The sequence below is a fragment of the Physella acuta genome, unplaced genomic scaffold, assembly GCF_028476545.2.
Source record: "Physella acuta isolate Inbredline_101_S28 unplaced genomic scaffold, ASM2847654v3 ptg000434l, whole genome shotgun sequence".
Classification (NCBI taxonomy): domain Eukaryota; kingdom Metazoa; phylum Mollusca; class Gastropoda; family Physidae; genus Physella; species Physella acuta.
The window spans coordinates 476224-492090 of record NW_026731953.1 but is presented as its reverse complement, the minus strand read 5'-3'; positions in this window follow the sequence as shown (position 1 = coordinate 492090).

Here is a 15867-nt window from a genome sequence, read left to right as displayed (position 1 = left end):
GACAATTGAGGACAATAGAGGACATGTGAGGACAATAGAGGACCTGTGAGGACAATAGAGGACCTGTCAGGACAATAGAGGACAATAGAGGACCTGTGAGGGCAATAGAGGACCTGTCAGGAAAATAGAGGACCTGTGAGGACAATAGAGGACCTGTCAGGACAATAGAGGTCCTGTGAGGGCAATAGAGGGCCTGTCAGGACAATAGAGGACCTGTGAGGACAATAGAGGACCTGTCAGGACAATAGAGGACCTGTGAGGACAATAGAGGACCTGTCAGGACAATAGAGGACCTGTCAGGACAATAGAGGACATGTGAGGACAATAGAGGACCTGTGAGGATAATAGAGGACCTGTGAGGACAATAGAGGACAATAGAGGACATGTGAGGACAATAGAGGACCTGTGAGGATAATAGAGGACCTGTGAGGACAATAGAGGACCTGTCAGGACAATAGAGGACCTGTCATGACAATAGAGGACCTATCAGGACAATAGAGGACAATAGAGGACCTGTGAGGACAATAGAGGACCTGTCAGGACAATAGAGGACCTGTCAGGACAATAGAGGACAATAGAGGACATGTGAGGGCAATAGAGGACCTGTCAGGACAATAGAGGACCTGTGAGGACAATAGAGGACCTGTCAGGACAATAGAGGACCTGTGAGGACAATAGAGGACCTGTGAGGACAATAGAGGACAATAGAGGACATGTGAGGGCAATAGAGGACCTGTCAGGACAATAGAGGACCTGTGAGGACAATAGAGGACCTGTCAGGACAATAGAGGACCTGTCAGGACAATAGAGGACCTGTCAGGACAATAGAGGACAATAGAGGACATGTGAGGGCAATAGAGGACCTGTCAGGACAATAGAGGACCTGTCAGGACAATAGAGGACCTGTCAGGACAATAGAGGACCTGTCAGGACAATAGAGGACAATAGAGGACATGTGAGGACAATAGAGGACCTGTCATGACAATAGAGGACAATAGAGGACATGTGAGGACAATAGAGGACCTGTCAGGACAATAGAGGACAATAGAGGACATGTGAGGACAATAGAGGACCTGTGAGGACAATAGAGGACCTGTCAGGACAATAGAGGACCTGTCAGGACAACAGAGGACCTGTGAGGACAATATTGGACCTGCCGAGACAGTGGTGTGAACATACTAAGCCACGTCTCACGTTATGGGTGGGGGTTTGAACAGGCACCAAATAAATCATACCGTCGTTTATCAGAGCCATGTATTGATATACACATTTTATTTTTAAAACGATACAATCTTAACATTTTGAAATCTGCTACATTTACACTTGATATTTTTATAAGACATCACAAGATAAATTAATTCGCTTCTTCCAGCCACTAAGATTAGCACCAACCCTACCTACACTCCACCCATACCCAACCCTACCTACACTCCACCCATACCCAACCCTACCTACACTCCACCCATACCCAACCCTACCTACACTCTACCCATACCCAACCCTACCTACACTCCACCCATACCCAACCCTACCTACACTCTACCCATACCCAACCCTACCTACACTCCACCCATACCCTGTTCACACCAACCCCTAATTAAAATACGACACGTCTTAGAATTGTCTAGACCACCAGCACCAGGTTATAGAAAACGACATTGATAAACTAAACCACTAAGAAAACGACATTGATAAACTAAACCACTAACAAAACGACATTGATAAACTAAACCACTAAGAAAATGACATTGATAAACTAAACCACTAAGAAAACGACATTGATAAACTAAACCCCTAAGAAAACGACATTGATAAACTAAACCACTAAGAAAACGACATTGATTACATCATCTTTAATTACTCGAAGTTTTCTATCCACACACTTATTGTGTAGCCGGCATGTGTGTTGTGTGGGCTTTCTTCTACCAACCAGCTTAAGTAGCTTTAATTAGCTTTCACAATAAATATTTACCTTGAAATTATTATTTTATTTGACTTGAATTTCGTAACACTTCATAGGTTTAATACGTTGACCTTTTGACCCTTGAATTAACTACAATTTAACAAACAACTTTCAACAAAACCTTAAAACGGTTCAACTTTATTTGGTTCACTGATGGTCTTCGTTCAGTAATTATTTTTTTTATTTACGAAGTAATTAAAAACATAATTAATCAGACTTTTTTTGCCAACCCACGTTCTCCGCCCCATTTATATCCCCACCCCCCTCCCCCCCACCCCTCACCCCACGCCTAGCTAATGACGATAATGAGTTTAAAAACATTCCCAGCTTTCATGGTGATTAAGTTTGGTGCAAGAAGGCGAGGGAATTAAAACACGTCTATCGTAGGCAGGTAAAGCAGATGTAACCTGTTGCTATGGCAACACACAAGAAGGATTAGGCCAGCCACACAATGACACACACAGCCACACAATGACACACACACAGCCACACAATGACACACACAGCCACACAATGACACACACAGCCACACAATGACACAAATACACACAGCCACACAATGACACACACAATGACACACACAATGACACACATCCACACAATGACACCCAGCCACACAATGACACACATACACACCAAGCCACACAATAACACACACAGCCACAGACGGCAGCCACACAACGACAAGGTCCACCAAACTGATACTTTTGGAAACAAAAAGATGGGGCTTTATAAAATGTCTTATTTTTATTATTACAAGCTTTTATTTAACTCGCTTCCTCTGTCGTCAGTCGCCAGTCGTCAGTCTGTCTAGATCGAAATGCTGGAGTGAAAATTCGGACACTTCTACTTGACCGATACGATTTACATTTGGCACGTGGGTCAAGACATGAAGACAATGCAATCTGAAATTAAATTTGACTTCATTGGATGCCTAATTAATTTTTTATGAATTAATTAAAATTTGGACTGAATCAATAGGCATGTCTATCCAACCACACCACACGCGTCATCACGTTCAATAGCTGCGCCATCACCTTCAGTAGGCGCGCCATCACGTTCAGTAGGCGCGCAATGGTTTTTCCCACGTTTTCTTTAACTTGCTTTCTCTGTCTGTTTTTCCAATCCAATCTTGCGATCGAAATTAGCTAGCGCTGAAATTTTCAGGGAAGCTTTCTTTTGGATGACCATAGAATATTCAATTGTTATTATTACTAAATTGATCAATGGAAACATTTTATTGAGCATTTTAGACCGCTATATAATCTATATATTATATAATTCTCCTCTGCGAGCCATTAGAAAAAAACCCAGCGACGCGTAGCTAGCCTCTCTCTTGCCGCGCGCAGTGAAGCGAACGATCCCAAGTCGCGACAGGCTTAGGGGCAGATAATTTAGTTTTAACCGACTTTAAACTTACAGGAGGTAACTATTACCACTGGTGGCCAGTTTGGGGGAGACGATATGGTCGAGTGGTTGGGCACACGATTGCTATGGGGCTATCCCACTCGGCGCGGGTTCAAATCTATGTGTTCTAGTCAGTAACGTATTCACACAACGTGTTTTTTACGAGTTGTCTTTTTACTAGACTTTAATGCTATACAACTTTTACGAGATTTTAATGCAAACAAACAGACAAAGACTAAAAAGTAGAAAATAATAATCATTAAAAAGTTTTTAAAAACCCACGTTTTCTGATTGAACTAAAAAGTAGAAAATAAATGCTATACATCACAATAATGCAAGCGATCACTCTACTATAAGCGATCAAAAACGTGGGGCGCCGTGATTTTCTTACAGTTTCTAATACTGTTGACTCTCTACAAGCTCCCTAATAAAAGTCAATAGTATTATCTAATCAATAGTAATATAACTTTTACTTCGGCGCCCCACGTTTTTGATCGCTTATAGTAGAGTGATCGCTTGCATTATTGTAATGTATAGCATTTATTTTCTACTTTTTAGTTCAATCAGAAAACGTGGTTTTTTAAAAACTTTTTTAATGATTATTATTAGTCATGTAACTCTATTGTAAATAAAACATGTAAAGTACTGAAAAAAAATTTCATAAAAAAACGTTTTAATAACAAGCTTTTATGTAATAATGCACTAAAAAGTAGAAAATAAATTATAGACTACTATTTAAATAACTATAAAGAAAAGCGCGGGTCACTTTAGTATCTATTGGATACCTTTACTAATATTAAGGAAGACACCCACGCTTTTCTTTATAGTTATTTAAATAGTAGTCTATAATTTATTTTCTACTTTTTAGTGCATTATTACATAAAAGCTTGTTATTAAAACGTTTTTATGAAAAAATTTTACAAGCTTTTATTTAGTTCGCAACTTCTATTTGTTTTGTTTATAGATTTATGGCAAATCTTGTAACTCAATTTTAACGCATTTTCAATGCAGCGATTTCGTTCAAACTTTACGGATACGTTTCATTTCGATGACAATACAACTAAATCTATTTTTTAATTTAATTAGATGTATGATTAGTCATTAAAAATTAATTAAACGGTTTTGAAACTAATGGGAAATAACAGACTTAAATCACTCTATAGATTACAATGTGGAGGTTGAATGGATGATACATGGGGTACAAGAAAAACGATTATATGATTAAGTACCTGATGGGAAATAGATGATTATTTAATTACGGGGTGCGGGGTGGGCGAGTGGTTGATTGGATTACATAACCCGATTGCCGTTACGTCATAGCCCTAACGTGTTTAACACGGATTGTCCAATCGTCGTCCGGTGTTTGAACGTGATCGCTGGGCCGCGCCTCCACATTCGGGCCACCGGTTCTGGCGAGTGATCCGGCAGATCTGACGGATAAACGTGTCGTTTAAGTGCTAGACGGTCAGAGTTTGAAGCGACGATGGTATATTTATCAAGTAGAGCCCGTCAAGCGAGAAGACGACCGGGAGGGTGGGGGCGAGGGGGTGGGGCGGACTAAAATGTAGCTAGGAGCTGTCTGGAAGAAAATTGCACCAAGTGAAGAGGTCGTCGAGATGGATTTAATGGTGGTTAAAGAAAGCGGAATTGCTGGCCTTGATTTTAGAAAATAAATTAAGTAGTTTTTGCATTAACCCTTTTGGGGTGAAGCTATAAAAGTTGGACTGAATAGCGTTCTGCTATTTAAAGATTTCATGAAATTAGATGCATTCAAAGCAAGTGTTATTTAAATGCAAATTAAATTATGAAAACATTTTTAATGAGATCCACTGAAGTAGGTTTACGTCCCCCATATAAGACAGTCCATTAGGATCAAAGGTGTGGTTAACTTGTGGTCAGTTTTAGGTGTCATAACTTCCTGACTTCATTTTATATCAAATATATGGTTGTATTATAGCTGTATGTATGGTTGCAGGTTTAGAAACATGTATGTAAGTATGCTGTATGTATAGGGCTGGTAAGTAGGTCACCAACCAGTTCTATGGCTCATGCAGTTTTTATTGAGCCGTAGAACTGGTTGGTGACCTACTTACCAGCCCTATAGATGCGACTAGTTGTTGTAAGTATCGCTATGAACAAGACCATCCACGAATGTATTTCCGTTAGAAATATCGAGCTATTATCTTAAAGAAAAAATCACAGTGTATGACAACAACCTTAATTCTGATGAAGCTATTTTAAATCTTCGATTTCTCCCAAAAAAAATGGACAGGGATATTGGCCTATATTTTTTATGTTTATTGGCTTTATCTCTGACATGTTTTTTTTTCTTTTATTTATAAAAAAAATCAACACCGCTTATTTAATGGAAATATATTTGTAGATAAATCTCCCCATCTCCCGTCTGTTCGCTCTATACTCATTTACAGCCTGGTAAATCAAATAGCGTCACACGTAAAACGTCAGCAGCAGCATCTAGAAACATGATCAGTCAACCTATGGTCAACAAAGTTTGTCAAGTTCCGGTCAACAAAGTTTGTCAAGTTCCGGTCAACAAAGTTTGTCCAGTTCCGGTCAACAAAGATTGTCAAGTTCCGGTCAAGAGACAGATGAGTTGTGACAAAGTTCCGGAGATCTCACAGAAGAAGCTATTGCCCACGTAGCTACCCAGCTGAAAGTCTTTAATGTGTTTCTAATGGCCGATCTCCTTTAAAATGCCAGTGCAAAACGTAGGGTTTGCTTGGCTCCCGGCTCTAGGGAAAAGTTTCGTTGACTCTGAGTTTAGTGTCAAAGTCTGTTTAATGAAGTGGACGGGAGAAAATAGCCTGCACACGAATCGATTAAGAGAAGATTAGTTTAGATGGATGAGACTTTGTTGGCGCGTGTTGGATAGTTATTTTCTTGGAGCTGTAGACAATATAATTGGTCGAATTTTGTTGAGTGATTTGGGATTTGGATGATGGATTTAGTGGATGATTCGGGTGGTGGAGTTAGTGGAGTGGTTGGGCCGGTGAATTTAGTGGAGTGGTTTTTATGGTAAATTAGCGGAGTAATTTGATAGATTACTTTAACGGAGTTTGTGAAAGTAGAAAAAATGTGTTTAAAAATGTAATTTAACTGTAACGAGATCATCAAATTCTGATTTGCCTACGGCTGAGCTACAAAACTTGATGATTGAAAGATATTGAGCTACAAAACTTGATGATTGAAAAGATATTGAGCTACAAAACTTGATGATTGAAAAGATATTGAGCTACAAAACTTGATGATTGAAAAGATATTGAGCTACAGAACTTGATGATTGAAAAGATATTGAGCTAAAAAACTTGATGATTGAAAAGATATTGAGCTAAAAAACTTGATGATTGAAAAGATATTGAGCTACAAAACTTGATGATTGAAAAGATCTTGAGCTACAAAACTTGATGATTGAAAAGATCTTGAGCTACATATATTGGAGGTGGGAGGAGTGGCACATTATGCAGAGTCTGTTGGATATTAGAGGTGGGGGTGCACAGGGTCCCATTAGATATTGGAGGTGGGGGGGGGTGGTGGCACAGGGTCCCATTAGATATTGGAGATGAGGAGAGTGGAAAAGGGTCACATAAGACACCGGCATCCAGCCCTGCAATTCTGCTAAAGCAACACAGTGGTATGTGGGACATGAGATCTACTTTACTGAGACATACCCTCATAAGACCCTCATAGTGTATTGTGGGGAGTATGAGACCCACACCCATGAGACCCTCATAGTGTATTTTGGGGAGTATGAGACCTACAATTATGAGTGACTACCTGAGAGAGAAAAATCGCCCAACAAACCAAGACAACAGGACAGACTAGAGTCCTTGAGGACCAGGACAACAGGACAGACTAGAGTCCCTAAGAACCAGGCTACACGATGACAGTAGTAGAGCAACGCCCGGGTAAAGATCGTCTGCTGTCCTTTTGTCGAGGTCCTAGTCCATGCCAGGCTAGACATGAACACACCCTGGCAGGAACGATAATTTGGTAATTGTCGCCTTTTGGAGTCAAACATTAGGAGAGTTATCACTCCTGCCAACACATGTAAGCATCAGATTTAGAATTGATAAATAGGATTATCACTGGGCTGATCACATCTACACAACGTGAGTGTCAAGAAACAGAGCAGACTGACCAGATCAAATTTAAACAAACAATGCCAATTTTAAACTCGTCTATGTGGCACGTCTGCCCAATAAGCCGCAGACGTCTCAAGTAAATAAAAGATAATCTGACAAGTATTTCTTTATGGCCTTGTTTGGTCTTTTGTTTAATTGTTATTTGAGTGTTTCTTGTTAGTGGGTTTCAGTGTTTGAGTTTGTGTGTTTAGGTGGTGTGTTTTTGTGTGTTTAGGTGGTGTGGTTTTATGATAATTTGTCGATTATCATGTCTGTAAATTTGGTTTGTTTGTTTGTTTGTCTGTGTGTTTATTGTCTCGTCTGTATCTTTCCATGTGTGATATTTCGTATGTGATGAAGTGTGTGTTTGTGTACTCCTGTGTGTTTGTTTATGTGTATGTTTGTTTGTTTCCTTCCTAGCCTGAACCAGCCGTGAGTCTGGTGCTTGTCCACTGTATAGCCGGCAGACGATGAGCAGACGGGTGGAGAAAAATACCGTTCGTCTCTATCTGTTGTTTTTCTATTTGGACGGACCGGTGGATTGATGTTTGCGGGTTCTCAACTTTAAAGGATGGCTGGCGCCCCCCCCCCCCCCCCCCCGAGTCTGGCACTGATTGATATAGAAAACTCAAGAACCCCAAATTAAAAAAATATTTGTTTTAATCCGCCAACGTTTACAATGAAAGAAATGAGTGAGTTTTTGCAAAAAAAAATTCTGAATTTATTAGGATAAAAAGGCACTCATAGGTTTTTATCAGCATGTGTTTGTTTACAGTAAGTAAGGGTTTAACATTTTGATTACCCTTAAATTATGTCTCACTGATTAAAATAAAATGTAATTGCTTTTCCGTTTTTTGAAAAAAATAAACAGTAGGCCAGTGTTGAAATAGTTTTCAATTTTAAAAATGTGAAATCTTTGACAAAGCTGTTTGTTCGTTTAAATTGTCCAGCGTGAAAAAAATGGCGTGGGAAAGTGAGGGAGGTTGTGTGGCCTCGGGGTGGATGCTGAGTTGATGTGTTGGTTTAAGGCCCAGTTTGTGGCCAGATGTTTGGGAAATTAATGGCCAAAAAAGGAAAAACAGAGTGGCCACACGGGAGGACACACACAGCGACCATGGAACGACGGCAACTATACACATTGTGGGGCCCAGAAATATGACATAATGTCACACATTGTGAAATATGAGATTACTGACTACTCTAGCAGGTTTGTATGCAGATGTCCAGACGACATCCTACACTGAGGGTTACGTAATCTGTGGAATACAACGTTTCTAGACACGTGTTAAAGCTGAGATGGACTTTATCGTAACAATCTCGCGTATGATGCCACACTGCATCAGGAAAACATCCGAACAAAAATGTTTTTATCAAATTTGTCAGGGCCAGAAAAACAGAAATGTTATTTTAACTTTATTTTACTTGTTTATTTTCTAAATAGATTTGATTTATCTTAATTTACATTATTTTTTACATGTATTTTTTCGAATGTATTTGATTACATTTTACGCTATAGAAAAAAATCGTGTTGAATGGCGTCGTCTATCAAATGTGTTAGATACGTTAGCTCTCTTGTATGGTATAGTGAATATAACTTAGAACCAGTTACACTTTTATCTACACATGACATAACGTTTCACTTGAACTTGACATCAAAACTACATCTAGACTTGACATCAGTCAATTTTAATTTTATATTTACCTCCCTTGAAATGTTTATTTCTATACAACAAATAGTTTAATCCACTGAAGTCGAATTTCATGAGGAGTAAACAATGGACAGGTAGTAGACTATAATGAAGCCTTAAAATGTGTGGTTTAAATACACGTATAGCGACATCGTTTGTAAGGTTATTAGCTACTGCATCTGGTGTAACTTTCCTCATTTATCTCCCCGCGTGTAAATCCATTTACTTATCACTTAACAAATTTCCCACCTTAAGTAACTTTCTACAGTTAACTCCCCTTATATAATACTCATCGAATAGCTTCCCATTTGTAACATTCTACAGTTACCACCCATTGTGTAACACTGATCGAATAGCCTCCCTTACGTAACATTCCCCATTCCCGCCTAATGTAATTCCCACTAGACACGACACTGCTGAAGAAATAAAACAAAATTAATTCCCGCAGTAACGAAGCAAGCGCTCCACTCGCCCAGATATACTTGTGAGAGCTAGTAACGTCTGCTGCTTCACTCAGGCTAGGTTAGGCCTGTCTCTTTATAACAACGTGAAATATCCAGAAGATATAAAAAATGTTGGTGAAAAATTGGTGTGTCGTGATGATGAGGGCAGGCGGACATTTCAACATTCTAACAACCAGCTAACAACGAACAAGTCACTAAACACACTGCTAAACAGCCACCAACACACCTAACAACACAACCACCAACACAACCACCAACAAACCAACAAACAACATCAACACACCAACAAACGTCATCCCCAAACGACACTCAACATCACGAATACATCACCATCCAGCGAAGACATGAGACGGATCAGAAATGTTTCAAACATCAAAATGTCAATAATCAGATACTAAACATCATCAATATAACGACTACACGAGAAGAATCAGAAATCCTTCAAACATCAGGACATCAATAATCAGAACTCCACCAAATATTAGAATACCAGACAGTTTTTAAAAGCTTTTATTTAGGTCTGGGAATTTTTTAAAATTCTCCAGGCGAGTTAATGCATCTTTGTTCTGCCATTGATTCAGCGCGACTAATATAAGCCTTTGTTTCAAATGTGTGCTTCTTTTGTTCTAGATATGTGACACAATTGCACTAAGCTTGTTCTAGATATGTGACACACATGCACCAATCTTGTTCTAAATAGGTAACACACATCATACACCAAACTTGTTCTAGATAGGTGACACAAGTGCACCAAACTTGTTCTAGAAAGGTTTCATACATGCACCAATCTTGTTCTAGATAGGTGACACCAAACGTACTGTAGATAGGTGACACACATACACCAAACTTGTTGAGGAGATAGGAGCGAAAACTATAAAGAAAATTACACGAATTACGACCCATTAAGTATAGTACACTGAGGCTTGATATAGCTGAAGTCCATCAAGATCTGTCACAAAACTTCACTCTATATGACGTTCTTAGACCACCACTGTCTAATTTTAAAGGAAACATCACTTTATACTTTTGGTGTCACCCGGTTCCTACCTCCACCATGTTAAGATACTGACGCCCACCGAAAGAACGACATAACCAACTCAACATAGACAGTGGGTGACCAGATCTCACTCAAATAGACCACAGGGGATATCTAACTGGATGTCTAAGTGAGACAGATATTGTCTGGTGATTTAGATAGACATCTAGACTCTATATTTTGTTTTTGTTGTAGAAAACTAACGCCAGGTCCCAGTTGTGTAATTTAAAAAGGTTATTGGATACATGCTGGTACACTCATAGTATGCTCGTCCAGGTAATCACGGATGTGTAAGCTCCCCCCCCCCCACACACACAAATAACCACGCCCCTTACCCCAAGCCCATGTAACGAAGCATCTGTAAGCTCCAATCATATAAAGACCCCCCCCCTCCCCACACACACACTTCATACACCTAGCATATGCGCTCCCATCACATAAAGACCCCCCCCCCCCCCCACACCCCGTACCATATGCGTGCCCAGCTCACCACCCATCCGTAAGCTCCCCTCACATAAAGTAGAGAGTCGCCACACCGAGCTGATGTTCTTATGGCAGCAATTATGAATGGACGACACACGATTCCAGCCTTGACTGCAGCCCCACCCCCGGGATGGCATCTTTCCCCCCCCCCCCTAAGCTACTTATCGTGTAAGAACGTTTAACGGTTGGGGGACAAGACCGAACCAGAGTGGATTCAGATGAAAATCACAATGGAAAGATTTTTTTTAGTTCGTCATTTGCGAGTTACAGATAAAAATCAAAACAGCTCTAGAACGTTAATTAATATCGATCTACAAATCGTTAATTGAACGATTTGTTTTGATACATCTTTTTCCCTTAGCATTTTTTTTTTATAAACTTAGATTTCAGAAAGTCAAGACCTTTGAAAGTTAGAAAGTATTAATTACTTAATCAATTAAACATGTAATTAAAGTATGGAGAAATTTTCGGCAGTTTGATTAACGGGTTGTTTTTACATAATGACTTCAGATTATAAGCCTCCAAAAAAAAAATAAAAAATAAAAATAACGGAAACAAAAATTCAACTTACCTAATACTTTTTAAACCATTTTAGGAAATCGCACCAAGTCCCCAGAAAATTACCGAATAAATCCAAACATTAATTTCCAGGTGTCATAATTTAATTGTTGATTAGTCCAGCGGTATGAAAAACAAAACACCCGTGGAGCTCAAGTCCGCGAGAGCGCCAAATTCGGTCGTCTGCTAGACAACGATGGCACGGTTGGACGCCCCGTGAGCTGGCCAACATGCGCGGCGGCCACCATGTGACGCGCGGCCAGCCGACAGTCGCATCATGTCGTGAGGGGAGATCACTGGGGTTTTCACGTCTGCAGACTTCTGAGCATCGACCCATCGGGAAATATTCAAATAAAATAAACCCAAGTGTAGGCCTATTTTATGATCTCGTCAAATAAAAGTGAAAAGCTGATACGTAAGACACACTTAAGATTGCTGTATTACAAAACAATAGAACTCAAATGTAAAAGCTCCGTTTTTTCTGTAGCTAAGCTCAACAACGTCACTCTAATTTATGTTTCAAATGTTGCTTGTTACACGGTACGGTTTGATTACCGGATGTGTCGCTCTTTGTTGTAACACGGCAAAAACAGAAAAATAAATAAACATCCCGCTGAACTTAACTCACCAACTTTCTAGCACAGGTGTTTGGTCAGCTCACGAGCGCGCGGTGATTTTCTAAATGGTTATTTAGGTCACAACTGGTTATTTTTGGTGACACATTTATGTTAATTATTAGGGTTACAAATGCACAATACACACCTCAGCTATGTTGTTAAATATAAACGTTTAACTCGCTAATAAATAAAATAAACCAATATTATGTGTGGGGACCCTACGTGAGAAATGAAAGGGGAGGGTAAAAAACGATTTTGGTTTGAGAACACACTCACACTAATCTAAAGCTTTGCAACAATTATCCTAAAGAATACAAATTTGTATAGTAGTTAGTAGTCCTACCTTTATTTTGGTCCAGCTAACTGGGTAACACTTGACACATATTTAATATGCAATGAGCGTCGAGATCTGTAGTCCCATTAGGCTAGAGAACATGATCCGTAGTCCCATTAGGCTAGAGAACATGATTCGTAGTCCATTAGGCTAGAGAACATGGTCCGTAGGCTAGACAAGAAAGATATGTAGCCCCCATTATGTCAGTGTACTAAATCGCACTTGGCTAAGAACCATTGTTTAAATGATCATGTGACTAGCTTTGTGGGACCTGTGTAATTAAGGTAGATCTAATTACAAGGATATATTATTGACTTGATGTTGCCACACTGTAGTGAAGACAGACGTTGTTCACGTCAGAAATACATTCTTTTATGAGTTCTATTATCTAAGGGAAGTAACAGATAATACATTTGTTTTTCTTTAAAAAAAACTTATTGTTACCTCCCTGCAATTTTTTGAAAACTATGAGTAAAATTGTTTTGTTTCTCAACAAATGGTATTTTAATACCTTCACTTTTAGCGAACTCTCTGCTTGTTGAACTGATAGTGCACAGCTTTCCCATCTTTTTGTATAGTTTCCCAGGACCACTCTATAAATGCTGGTTTTGTTGATCCAATTAAAGCCCCCTCCTATAGTATGACTTACACAAGAATCAGCTGTATTTGCAGTAGCCTCCAAAGTTGAAAATTGAAATTTTAATGTGTTGCCCCCCCCCCCTCCCTCCCAAGTAAAATGTGAATTTTTTACTGTAGTCGAACACTGATGTAACAAACTTAGTCAGGAGTAGATGCTGTAGTATCCTAAGGCAATAACAGTACAGCGTAAAGCACTGGATGGACAAGTTCATGTCTTGTTCAAGAATGTCCATTGGACAAGTTTATGTCTAGTTCAAGAATGTCCATTGGACAAGTTTATGTCTAGTTCAAGAATGACCATTGGACAAGTTTATGTCTAGTTCAAGAATGACCATTCATACAAAATATTTAGCGAATAGGAATATTTTATTCAACAACAAAAAAAAAAACAGAAAAAAAAACCACAATAGTGCAAAAAAAATTTCATGTTAAATTAGCATTGTAAATAAATCAATTGGCATGCATGCATGGCGCAACACTAAAACTGTTCACAAGATGAGCAAAATGTCCTTCTACAGCTTTAAGACAACACCAACAGGAATAACTGGCTACCCAGTCTGATACAACTTTCAGACAACACCAACTGGCTACCCAGTCTGATACAACTTTCAGACAACACCAACTGGCTACCCAGTCTGATACAACTTTCAGACAACACCAACTGGCTACCCAGTCTGATACAGCTTTAAGACAACACCAACTGGCTACCCAGTCTGATACAGCTTTAAGACAACACCAACTGGCTACCCAGCCTGATACAGCTTTAAGACAACACCAACTGGCTACCCAGTCTGATAAAACTTTCAGACAACACCAACTGGCTACCCAGTCTGATACAACTTTCAGACAACACCAACTGGCTACCCAGTCCGATACAACTTTCAGACAACACCAACTGGCTACCCAGTCTGATCAACTTTCAGACAACACCAACTGGCTACCCAGTCTGATACAGCTTTAAGACAACACCAACTGGCTACCCAGTCTGATAAAACTTTCAGACAACACCAACTGGCTACCCAGTCTGATACAACTTTCAGACAACACCAACTGGCTACCCAGTCCGATACAACTTTCAGACAACACCAACTGGCTACCCAGTCCGATACAACTTTCAGACAACACCAACTGGCTACCCAGTCCGATACAACTTTCAGACAACACCAACTGGCTACCCAGTCCGATACAACTTTCAGACAACACCAACTGGAATAACTGGCTACCCAGTCTGATACTACTTTCAGACAACACCAACTGGCTACTCAGTCTGATACAACTTTCAGACAACACCAACTGGCTACCCAGTCTGATCAACTTTCAGACAACACCAACTGGCTACCCAGTCTGATACAACTTTCAGACAACACCAACTGGCTACCCAGTCTGATACAACTTTCAGACAACACCAACTGGCTACCCAGTCTGATCAACTTTCAGACAACACCAACAGGAACAACTGGCTACCCAGACTGAGTTTTAAAAAATCATTTAAAACCTTTTGTTTGATTATGACCTGTTGTCCCCCTTAATAAATCCTTCAACAGATAGACAATCTAAAGTTCCATTGCAGCAACAGAATTTTAAATAGATGGGAATTTATACTTGTAATGCTAGTGGTGGCATCTACTGAAATAGACTAATATAATTTTGGGACTGATATCTTACTCTAGTAAGATATTTTACTCTCACACCCCCCCCCCCCCCACATAATGCTGAAAGGTACACACATTGTATGGTAAAACAAAACAAATTCTACCACACTACTTAAAAGTCATTAAATTATCAGTCAAGTCAGCTCTGTTTCACCTACTCAGTAAGACATCAGTGGGTGTATGAAGACAATATTTTCTCTCTAATGCACCACTGGTCTAGTGTGTCAGTTTCCTGCTGCAACAGTCCATAGTTTAATCTCAATCTACATGGAATATTTTTGACAACTGCACAGTTTTTTGTTATCTGTGAATATTTCCTCTAGGCTATAACTACAAGATTACTTTAATTCCAGGGAGCATAACCCTACTCACACGTTCAGGGGACATAATCCTGCCCTACCCAACCAACTAAATAAATAATGATTCTTTTTTTTTGTCACTTCTAATATCAAGTCTCATCAAAGCACTAAAATTTTTAACATCCTGTACTTAACCAAATTAACTTTTAAAAATAAGAGACAAAACATAAATAAGTGTATACATAAAAATTAAACTGTTTTCAGAAATATCACTGTATTTACACACGTCACAAATAAATTAAAACAGTCTTACAAAACACAACCTAATAGCGTCATGTTTTTAACCAATCTAAAGTCATGAACATAATATTTTGTCAAATCTTGTTTAAATAACCTAATTTCATCAATACAAAATAAAGTTATTCATTTATTTAAACAACCTAACGATATCAAATCAAGTCAGACGTTTGTTATCATCCTAACGTCATAAATTTATTTAGTCAGATCCTATTACGTCATTAACATAAACTTACGTCATAAGTTTTTAAATCACAGAAAAACTGACTAAAATAAGGAACAAAAATA